Source organism: Chelonoidis abingdonii, chromosome 15 (genome assembly GCF_003597395.2).
Source record: "Chelonoidis abingdonii isolate Lonesome George chromosome 15, CheloAbing_2.0, whole genome shotgun sequence".
NCBI lineage: Eukaryota > Metazoa > Chordata > Testudines > Testudinidae > Chelonoidis > Chelonoidis abingdonii.
Genome location: NC_133783.1, coordinates 8556942 through 8569373, shown reverse-complemented (window position 1 = coordinate 8569373; position 12432 = coordinate 8556942). Strand labels below are relative to the sequence as shown.

Below are 12432 nucleotides of genomic sequence, written 5' to 3'. Positions count from 1 at the left end.
GATAAGGATTCTTTATTTTGTTTAATAATGTTGCTATTGAATAAATGAGATGATATAACTAAAATGAGGAAGGAAATATCCTCACTTCATGGAACCATAGTAACTATGTATCCAGAGTAATATAGTCGAGTCCATGAATATCTTGACCCCTCTATTATCTGTGGTATTATAATACCAGGGTCCCTATAAGCACTGCATCTTTCTCTTGACACTGAATGATCAACATTAAGTTTTAGCCTAAGCAAAAGTTAATTAATACATGAAACAAAAAGCATTAATCCACCAAAAGTGTGTCAGCCCCCCGAGCACTGTGTTATCTTGTATTACTGGCCTTTGTCCCCTCTTCCATTGCCCTTATCTCCCCCTCCAATTTTGTCTTCTCTGTCTTGTCTCTTTTTAGACTGTAAAATCTTTGGGCAGGGATTTTTTCTGCCTGTAAAGTGCCATGGCATTTGTGAGTGCTGAATAATGGGACCTAAATCCACAATGTGCCCAAACTCCAGTGGGTTATCAAGGGACATATGACCAAAAGCTTCTAGAATCCCTTTCCCACCCATTTCAGTAACCTGAGAACAAGGCTGTAAACAAGCAGACTGTAGACTTGTAAACAGCTTTAAACAGAGATTAATGGAAATCCATATGCTTTACTTTAAAACAAGTATATAGCCATATAGCTAAGGCATTCTATCCTGGAACTATGCGGAACAATATGGTCATCTTCTGGCCTTTCACATAAAAGACAACCCTGATCTGTATTCTCTCTCAGTTCCTCATGATAGTCACTTTTGTTCAAGTCTAAAACTGCGTAGGTATTGATTTCTTACAGCACTTGTAGTATCTCCTGTTGTTGTCAGAGGCTACCGGTGTGGTGTTCTGCTCTGTTCAATGTTGATATCAATTGGATGCATGTCTGTGTTCCCTCTGTGTGCTGCCCCAGCTCTGCGCAGATAGCTGACACAGCATATCCCGAGAGAACCCCCAATGACCACAGACTCTAGTAAGGTACGAAGGCACGTCGGCCAGGTTTATTGTCAAAGAGAAACATAGTCTCCAGCTCCCAGGCAAATGAAGTCCAAGGTGCTGCTAAGGTGCTGCTAGCCAGTACATATGTGCTCCTTGACAATGGACTCAGCTCAGTCAGTGGCGGGACTTTCCACTGCCCCCTAGGCTGGACAAAGACATCCACTCAGAGGTGCATTCTTATACAGAGGTACAAACAAGTTACACATCACTCCTGGCGTATTGAGGTGCAACCCCTCTACGTAGCAAGGTGCAACCCTTCTACATAATAAGGTGCCACCTCTCACCTTGTACATGTTGGTTCAACAAAACAACTCTATCCATCATATTCCCCTTTTGGCCCTGTCATTGGGATGGGTCAGCCTGTTCCTTGTTATCTGTGTGGAGTGTACGAGTATGCCAATGTTCTGATATCTGGTGTCCAGTACCTTTTAGGTATGTCTTTTTTCACAGCATCAGCCCTTTCCTTGCCAGCTTCTGTGAGCAGGGCCTGCCTCTGGCTCACAGCTTATCTTTGCTTTATGTTAGCAAAATCTTAACCATTACTTTAGTTCAGGCCTCAGGCCTCATACTGGGTATCTGATAAGGGTTTATGTTTCAGGGCCTCATCTTACTACACCTGTATTAACCAGCTATGAACACAGTTCAAAGTTGCATGATGGCTTTATTGCAATTCAATTTATCATAATAGAAATTTCAGCAAGATTCAGCATATCTATACCTCTACAGCACTGATACAGCACGGTATGCAAAATGCAAGGCTAATGTAAATCAACAAGGGAGGAATAGCTCAGTGGTTTGAGCACTGGGCTGCTACACTGTGCTATCACTGATACAGCACATTATTCAAAATATGAGGCTATTGTAAATCAACAAGGTTATATAAGTATTAAAGCTGCAAGCCAACTTGCACTAACGGATTTTAACGTAAACCACAAGGACAGGGAGATTAAAACTCACAGATTATTAACTGTTTTTCATTACAGAATTTGTCATTCCCTCTGCCATCTGGATACATTCCTACACAGTCTTCAATTCCCCCAAAATTATTTGGTTCTCCTGCAGTCCAGTTTGAGTATGCTATTGCTTCGCCACTTAGATACTTAAATGAACCTTCTGTTTGTGTATTGTTTATTCCAATATATGCTACTTTGTTATGACAAACTATTATTTGTTGTATGGTGCTGTTCTCTGCAGAATTCCTTGGAGAAGCAATCAGGCCACCAGCTTGGGAACATGTGGCTTTTCAGGTCTCAAAGTCACCTTCAGAGCCATTGGCTACAAATGTTTTTTCACCAGCTCTATTGCCATTTATGAAACTCCAAGCTAGAAAATACACAGAAGTACAGTACATCTAAGTTACATTTTTTCCCCATGTACTATTCTTCAGATTAGAGTAACAAGTTCTTGGACCCTGGACCAAGAGGCAGTTATTTTTGTTGATTCATTCTGTCAGACCAGCTGCACACCGACCCACAAGTTTGAAAGGGGAAGAATATTTTACTGGTGCAGAGAAAACTATGGACAGAGGCAAAAGGTCTCAGGAAGACCCTAAAACAACCAGGAAAAATCTTAGGTTGAAGTTTATACTTTATTATTGTTATTTTAGTTAGCAATGAAGGCAGAGCTGAGGAAGTTTTTATTGTCCTAGAGAGCAGAGTTGGAATTGTACAGCATACCAGAGTTTAATACTATTTTGGCACCCTAAAATATTACCATGTCACTATTGTAAAGTGCAGTGTTTGGGAACATTACTGCCGTATTTTTTATGAGGCCAGGCCCATTGGCCTTGATAGGACACAGTGAGAATTTCTGTCATCATTCCATTATCTTAATTAGCATTTGCAGCTCTCTTTACAGGTAAGACTCAAGGGTCTGTTCCTGTTCCAGAGGAAGTAAATGGGAAATCAAGGGGCAGAATGAGGCCACATGTGCTGTTGATGTCAGAGAGTGGTCGTCTCCCACTATTCTTTTCGGTCACAGGACAAATCAAATAACATTTCAGATATAAAGTAGACCCTACGCAAGCCACGCTATTTCATCTTAAGTATATTTTGGATGGGATTTTTTTAGCACTTGATCCCACAGCTGTTCTTGGGTGGACTTTCCTATTTACATCAAAGTGGAGACCTGCCGAGGCTAACAATACATGTGACAAGGTTAGACCAGTACTGCCCATATTGTAGAATTGAGTTACTTTACTAAAACATCCAACAAGTACATAAAAGTTTGGAGTATGAGCAAATAGGAATAGCCTAGATCAGATACCAAATATGAATCCTTTTTAACTCTGAAGAAGTGGGGTTCTAGATCTGCATCCAAATTAGTCCGTTTGGGCCCATCTAGGGAATGAACAGCACTTGTCTTACCTTTTTGGATTTTGCTGACAGTAGCTTTCAGGGCCTTCAGTTGTTCTTGAAAATCACTTATTTCAGTTTTTAAAAGCTCACATTCTGAAGGAGAAAATAATAGTACTGTTCTTATTGTGTCACATTAAAATATGGAAGATTTTCTAAAAGCTTAAAAAAGCCAGAGACGTCACCTCCAGAACTAGTAATGAATCACAAGTGTAACACCAAAGATACTGTTTTTAATTTCTTGGTTCCTCAAGAAAATACAACAAGTTTAAAACTGAGATTCTGAGGCCAGAAGTCTACTGAAAATAAAACTACCTGTTGAGTGCAATTCTCAGTAGCACCTGCAGCAATGCTAGCTTTTCAATTTAATTAAAAAATTAGAAGCACATCCTTCATCCCATGAACCCAGGGATCAGGTATCCATCACTGTGGTGTTTCTCTCCTATAGGATGTTTGAGTTCATCAGATCAACTTTTGGTAACCCTGCAGGCTCACTCATTTCTCTCCCTTGACAATCAGACTGTCTGGTTTCCCCAGTGCCCACCTCTGAATATTTCTCCCTTGCTCAGAAATCAGCAGCAAAGCCCTACTGGAACATTTATGAAATGAAAACCATTCAAACATCCATAAAGGTCTCTCCGTCTGCCCTGTTGGGCTTCTTTTTTACCTTCCCTCAAAAAGGGGGCACTGCTTACCTCTGCCTCCACAGTCTCCCTTTGGTCCTTTTCCACCTCTGTCTCCTTTTGGTCCAGGGAATCCATCCTTTCCTGGAAGACCTGGTATCCCTCTTAATTCTTGCAATCCAATGTGTTTATTCAGGGAAAAGGAAGAGATAAAAATAAAGCAAGTAAACAGTAGAATTTGTAGGTGTTATAAGAGTTTGTGATGTCATAATTAGAGATGGATAAAGATTAGATCATCAAAAAGAACAATGAATATTTGGGGAACAATGAACTATGATCCAGATCCAAGCTTGGTTCTATTGCTGCAATTTAAATATCAAATTCAAATATCTGAAAAGTGTTCAGAAGTTTGGTGGATTCACTTCTAAATGGAAATATTAGTATGTGAGTGTAGCTGGAATTCCTAAAATGTTTCTCAGCATGTACAGATTTAAAGCCATATTTTCCACAGACCTTGGAACCAGATTTTGAAGTGCCCAGAATGCACAATTGGGACCAGATTTTGAAGTGCCCAGCATCCAGAATTGGGTTAAGATCTTCAAAAGCTTAAACACTCTCATTGTGACACTTGTGACTGATTATTTAAAATAACTCTGCACTCACTACACTATTTTGAAAATATGGTGCTTAAATGGGAGCTATGCTCTTTTGAAAATTAATAAAAGCAGCAAAGAGTCCTGTGGCACCTTATAGACCAACAGACGTATTGGAGCATGAGCTTTCGTGGGTGAATACCCACTTTGTCAGATGCATGCTCCAATATATCTGTTAGCCTATAAGGTGGGGAGAGAGATAGCTCAGTGGTTTGAGCATAGGCCTGCTTAACCCAGGGTTGTGAGCTCAACCCTTGAGGGGGCCATATGGGGAATGGTCCTGCAGGGAGGAGGACTAGATGACCTCCTGAGGTCCCTTCCAACCCTGACAGTCTATATAATTACTAATACAAATAGATTCTTAGTGGAATCTTTTAAACAGTAGGAGGGATAGCTCAGTGGTTTGAGCATAGGCCTGCTTAACCCAGGGTTGTGAGCTCAACCCTTGAGGGGGCCATATGGGGAATGGTCCTGCAGGGAGGAGGACTAGATGACCTCCTGAGGTCCCTTCCAACCCTGACAGTCTATATAATTACTAATACAAATAGATTCTTAGTGGAATCTTTTAAACAGTAGGAGGGATAGCTCAGTGGTTTGAGCATTGGCCTGATAAACCCAGGGTTGTGAGTTTCATCCTTGAGGCAGCCACTTGGAGACCTGGGGCAAAAATCAGTACTTGGTCATGCTAGTGAAGGCAGGGGGCTGGACTCAATGACCTTTAAGGTCCCTTCTGGTTCTAAGAGATTGGTATATCTCCAATTATTTAAATTTATTTATTTATTTTATTTTTACAGATCCAGACTAACACAGCTACCCCTCTGATACTTTTGAAAATTTAGCTACCCCTCTGACACTTTTGAAAATCTAGTCAATAATCCCTTGTGACTCCATTTCCCATTTCTAAAATGGAGATACCACTCCCATCTTTCTGTCTCTCTCATCTATTTAGTTTGTAAGTTTTTCGGGGCAGAGTTTTTCTCTTACCATGTTTTATGTAGACTGCCTAACAAGATGGTTTTCAGATATCTGTTACAGACTCTAAGTGATATTGTAATACAAATAAATACTAAGTACAGTGTGATTAGAGAATAACTTATAGTAACTTCTAGAGAGTAGGCTGAATGCCCCTTCATCCTTTGCCTCTATCTGCAGCAGTGAGACCTAAACAACTTTTCCAGGGTCTGTCTCTTCAGGGCCAATTCAACTTATTTTGAGGCTTGACACTATTAGAATGTATATCACCCTGGTGTTGGCCATCTGCTGACACTACCAAGAGTGCTATTAGTCTTATTTATTGTGTGTGTGTGTTTGTGTGTCTCTTAACCACCAAGAAATGCACTGTAACAAGCAGGTTATTTCACACAGATCACAGGACAGGCATTGGCTGGTAACAAGTTTCAGACACTGCCAATCTGGATCAGATTCAAAACTGGTGGCCTGGAAGTGAACGAGTCTAAAGCACATTACCTAAATCAGAAGCATCTGGTTCCAAATTGTAACATAACTTTTATTTTACTTTGAACAATACTGCTAGTTTCATCCTAGTGTTTTAGTAATTAGCAATAAATTAAGGATCTCTGGATTGTTCATGCTTGACAAAATTTTTTGCTAAGGTTCTATCTAGCTATATGATTTGAATTATGCATCCTTTTTTATTAGCTTTTAAAAAAATACCAATCTGACCAACAGGTGAACAGTAAATCAATATTTGTATACCTTGATCTCCCTTTCCACCTTTTGGGCCATCTTTTCCATCTCCTCCTGGTAGTCCGTTCTGAGCAGGTCTTCACACAACTAGTATACATGCATCCTGATCCAGTTTTTGGACACCCTGAGCAGGATTTGAGTTGGAAGTCATCACTAGAGTTAACGCCAAGAGAAAAGTGTTGAATATTGGAAGCAGCAGCATTGTTTGATTCCTAGCGTGTGGAAAAAATCATTAAAAGAATTACCCGTAAGGAATTTTGAGTACAAGTAAACTCTTTATGTTGCAGTATTACACATTGGCTCTATAAATGAATGCTAAATGTCTACTTTCTAAAACATTTGTACTAGTTTGTTATATTTTTAGTCAGAGCTTCAGTGCTCATGAAAAAACTTTTAAATTATTCTTTATTCAAATCTTAATGAAGTACCCCTAATTTTTGGAATTTGTCCTGCTCCAAAAACCCCACAACTTGAAACAAAAAAAGCAGCAAATTTCAATTAAGTCCCATCAGGTTGCCTACAAACATAATCCTTAAAGTTTTAGTAGATCACTGCTTTTAAAAAATTGAATTATGTTTGGGCCTGCGCAAGTGCACTGAGGATAGAGTGGAAGTGAGTACCAGGGCTGGACCACAATTGCAATACTTGCACTTGGGAATATAGCTGTATGCTTTCATTTGAAAGCTAACATATGGCGTAGACTCCCCAGCTTATCTGGTAATGTTTTATAAAATTGCATATACTTCCTAAATGAATAGCATAAAGAATTAGACAAGATGTATTTTGTTGTACTGTGAATAAAATAGGAACATAAAACCATAACAGTTTTATGAGGATAACTCAGTGGTTTGAGCATTGGCCTGCTAAATCCAGGGTTGTGAGTTCAATCCTTGAGGGGGCCACTTAGGGATCTGGGGCAAAAATTGGTCCTGCTAGTGAAGGCAGGGGGCTGGACTCCATGACCTTTCAAGGTCCCTTCCAGTTCTAGGAGATTGGTATATCTCCTATTATTATTTATTATTAAAATACATAGCAAACTATAATACACTGTAACCTTAAACTTTGAATGATGTGCAAAACCATCATAGACGTGTTTAGTACACATAAATAAAAGATTTTAAGGAAATTTCTATCATAACCTTCTTACAAACTATGCACAACTTTATAATTAAAGAACAGATTTAAAAGAGAGCAACAATACCATCCAACCACTTACTTTGCAGTTCCTGATTTTCTAGAAAAAGCATTCACAGGAATAATTTACTGTGAGTTTGACCCTGTATTTATATGCTACAGATTAAGTAACATGAGCCCTGGTTTCTAAGATATGCTCATTTAGAATAAAATGCTCATTTAAAAATAGTTTAAACAAGCTTTAGTGATATCTTGAAACCATGATAAGAAAGATAAAGCACAAAGAATTATTTTTTTTCCAGTTGGCAAAAAGGAGGAACTGAATCGACTGCAACTCAGACTTCCCCAGTACATTTTTTAAAGCAATGCACTTTTTATATGCAACTGACAATTTAACCATATGTAAATTGTACATTAATAACTAATAATCCTGGATTTCACTGACATTGTCAATAAGTCAAGATACAAATTTACCTAGAATAGAGATGGTTCTGAAAAATTTTTTCTATACAATGGGCTCAAAGAGATTTGTTTGTACTACCTAAACAAGAGCTCTATGTATCTCAAAAGCTCATCTCTTTTATCAACAGAAGTTGGTGTCACTGTGCCTCCATGGGTCACAACTGAGAATACCAAATTTAGGACAAACTGCTGAGAAATAGGGCAGACATCCCCCAAAACTGGCAGTTATTCTCCCATAAAATATATCAAACCAGCAACAAAATTAACTTCTGTTTCATCAGACTGGCTAACAAAAAATCAGAAAAGCAGTTTCCTGAGGCATTCCAGTCCTTGATTTAACATCCAGATGCTAGACTTAAAGATAAGTGGTTCTTTAAAATCAGCTTAATTAAACAAAGGTATCTTCTGCTCTCAAAGGACCAGCCACACACCCAGGTCAATATACAATTCAGATCTTACTGAAAAATCACACTGTTGCCAATCCTTCAGTATCTAAAATCTAAAGGCTTGTTGAAAGAAAGAAAGAAAGAAAGTTAAAATTGGTTAAAGGAATCAAATACATACAATAATTGCAAAGTTCTTGGTTCAGGTTTATAGCAGTGATGGAATAAATTGCTGACTTAAGTCAAGTCTCTGGTTGCTTCCAAATCATTGGAAGGTCCTCAGTCCACTGGTTACAATGCTCCCATTAGTATAAGTCCATAGTCCAGAGGTTTTAGCAGGACAGAGGCAAAATGGAGATGTTTCCAGCACCTTTTATAGCTTCTGCCATGTGGAGGGAAACCCATTGTTTCAAACAAAGCCTTCAACACAGTAGTGGAAGACTACAGGTAAAAGATGGAGTTCGGAGTCACATGAGCAAGTCACATGTCCATGCATGACTTCTCTTAGTCATGGCAGGAAATTCCATTAAGAGTAAATAGGTGTCTTCCATTGGGAGTTAACTGTTCTCTAATGAGTCATTCTATTTGAATAATTCCTTTACAACGTGCTGGTTAAACACCTTGTTGGTACTACCCAGAAGCAAATACCTTAGAAATACAGACATATAGTTAATTTCATGTACAAAAATGATAGATGCATACCGATAGCATAATCATATTCAGCAAATCATATCCTTTCTATAGGCATCTTACCTGTCACATTTTGTACAAAGAACGAGGAGTCCTTGTGGCACCCTAGAGACTAACAGATTTATTTGGGCATAAGCTTTTGTGGGATATAACCCACTTCATCAGATGCATGGAGTGGAAAATGCAGTAAGAAAAATATATGTTATAGCACATGAAAAGATGGGAGTTGCCTTACCAAGGGGGTGGGGGTGGGGGGTCAGTGCTAATGAGGCCAATTCAGTCAAAGTGGATGTGGCCCATTCATGACAAGAAGGTGAAAGTATCAACAGATGGGAAAATTATTTTTTGTAGTGACCCAGCCACTCCCAGTCTTTATTCAGGCCTAATTTGATAGTGTCAAGTTTTGTACAAGATTTGTTGCAATTATATAACAGTGTTAGCAACAATGATCTACCTGGTTATAGTGTAATCAGTTAACATCGCACCCCTAATGCAAAAATCAATGCAGGAAGGGGTGTCCCAGACACTGCTGAATGCATCACAGGAACTTCCCATTCGTGGTTCTGTATTACTACAGCTTCTAACCCAATGTTAGAAGTGTCAGCATATAACAGAAATGGTTTATCAAAATCATGTTTGTCTAGAACAGGCTTTTTCTTTGTACAGTTCATTATGAAAGTAATAATGTTATTCAATCCCTTTAAAAACTCATGGTAAAACTTGCTTAAACCAATAGTGGATTGGATCTGCTCTTGTACAGTAATTCTTATATGTCTTGTGATCTTCCCCATAGCTAATGAAAATACCTAATTTATTCATACAAGCTCTGGGAAATGTTTGGAACCCAATTAACATCAAGTTAATGTAGATATTAGTGTTCTCCATAGTGTAGGAATCTTGGCATTTAACCATGAAAGCAATATGATATAGTACCTTAGTTTTCCTTTTTATGCAGCGCATTAGGTGTGTAATGTCTTTTCTCCTGTGTACAGTTTCAAGACTGGTTTCTAGCACTAACTTTGAAATATCAGTATTACATGGCCTTAGACATAAAGTGTATTGTCATGTAATGAAACAGTATAACCATAAACCCTTTTAGCACACAGTGAGGTCTTCTGTATCACTCCCAATATGGTCAAGGTTTTTTTTCAAAAGATCTTGCACATTGTACGTGTTAACAGTTTTTTACCCACGAAAGCTTATGCCCAAATAAATCTGTTAGTCTTTAAGGTGCCACCAGACTCCTTGTTGTTTTTGTGGATACAGACTAACACAGCTACCCCCTGATACATAAGCAATGCATTAGTTAGAAGAGCGAACGTCAGCAATAATATTAATATCAAATCTATCACAAGTGTACATTCACAAGCATTTTTGTCATGTCACACCTTTGGCACAATACCCTTGGGCTTTTGGCATTCTAGGGTTCACCTGTGGCTTCCATTTGTAGGTTTAAATTTTTCCCTTACTCCCTGTCAGTACCATCAAAATCTGAGCTCTTTTGTGTAACAGAATTAATTGACTGTCTAGGTGTGTCCTCTTTGCTAACAGTTATGGGCAAGTCTTCCTCCTCCCTGTCAGTCAGGTAATTTGCATCAACAGAGACACTGTACCAGGGGTCTCAAACACGCGGCCCACGGGACTATTTTCTGCAGCCCGCCAAGCGTTCCGTGCCTGCCCACCGGCCTACCTCCAGGCCAGGGGTGGGCAAACTACAGCCACAGGATTGCCCCCATCGAGCCCTGCACCACTCCCTGTGGCTGGGGGGTGGGGAGAAGCAGAGGGCTCAGTCCATGTGTTGCCCTGACTGTCAGGCACTGCTTCACCCCACCACAGCTCCCATTGGCCGGGAACAGGGAACCATGGCCAATGGGAGCTTCGGGGGAGGTACCTGGAGGCACAGCAAGCAGCGTGCGGAGCCCTGTGTCCCCCCTCCCCCAGGGGCCATAGGGACATGGTTCCAGCTACTTCCCGGAGCGGGACCAGGGCTGGGGCGGCAGCCTGCCCTGGCCCTGGTGCGTGCCGCTGCCACCCCGAAGCCCTCCTGCCCCCTGCCCCCAACTCCCTGCCCAGAGCCCCCTGCCTGCACCTGAACCCTCTGCTGCACCCCAACCCCCTGCCCTGAGCCCTCTGCCGCATCCCACACCCATCTTGCACCCCAATCCCCTGCCCTGAGCCTCCTGCTGCATCCCACATCCCTTCTGCACCCTGAGACCTCTGCCTGCAACCCAGCCCCCGGCTGCACCTTACCTCCCTCCCCTGAGCCCCCACCACACCCCTGATGCACCCTCTGGGGGCAGGGAGGGGGTGGAGTTGGGGTGGGGACTTCAGGGAAGGAGTGGGAAGAGGTGGGGCCTCATGGAAGGGGTGGAGTGGGGGCAGGGCCAGAGGCAGTAATGGGGGGGTGTCAGTGAAGCGGCCCTCGGGCCAATGAACTGGCCCTCATGTGGCCCTCACGGTCATTTGAGTTTGAGATCCCTGCACTAGACTTTACAAATTTTCAGATTCTTAACTGTTACCAATTGCAAGGCTGGACTTTGTCTTAAAAAGATACCATCCATTTTCACTAGCATGTTAGACTCAAGGTCCTTTTGTCCTTCCATTACCAACCGCTGCTTCCACATGGAATCAGATGTTAAGTCCACTAAGAGACTACAAGACATATCCAAAGTGTCTAGAGATGAGAGTTTGCCTGTCATCCCCTGTATTCTTGAGAGATCAATTGCACAGCTGTCCTGCTATGCAGATTCAGCTATCCAGTCTTAACCTCTGAATCTGAGACACAGACTGTTCACTTAAAGAATCAACATGGAAACATTCCTGTCCCAACAACAGTGTCTTCCCAACAAGCTGGCCAAACACAGTCAAATGATCATCATCCCTAACAATCTTCACTCCACCTTGTAAAACCCTTCTTTAAGTTATCCACACTGGAGGCTAGTCTACACTGGCAATGCTAAAGCGCTGCCACAGCAGCACTTTAACATGGCTTGTGTGATCACGACAGACCACAGCAGCTCTAAAAAAACCACTTCAACAAGGGACGTGGCTCCCAGTGCTGGGGCACTGTCTACACTGGAACTTTACAAAACTGAAACTTGTTGCACTCAGGGGGGTGGTTTTTTCATGCCTGGTCTCTGGGACTTTGTTATGACGCTAACTGGATGCAACCTATTTACAATGTCTTTCTCTCTAGCAGACACAATCTTAGAAACATTTCCTTCTGATCTTTAGTTAAATCCAGAACCAACTCTGGGACAACTGATAAATTCTCAAGTAGCATAAACTGAGAAGTACTTTCTGTCTGCACACCAAGAGGTACGAACTGCTTGGATAAGCATCCCAATGTGTGTATGCTTCTCTGAATCACACCCATCTTCAGACTCCTTAGAGATTTCCCCAT

The 12432-nt window shown here is 41.0% G+C and overlaps 1 pseudogene; it reads right to left on the bottom strand.

Moving 5' to 3' along the window:
- Positions 1 to 1942: 1942 nt before the first annotated feature.
- LOC142047811 (pulmonary surfactant-associated protein D-like) lies at positions 1943 to 6586 on the bottom strand (annotated as a pseudogene).
- Positions 6587 to 12432: the final 5846 nt, after the last annotated feature.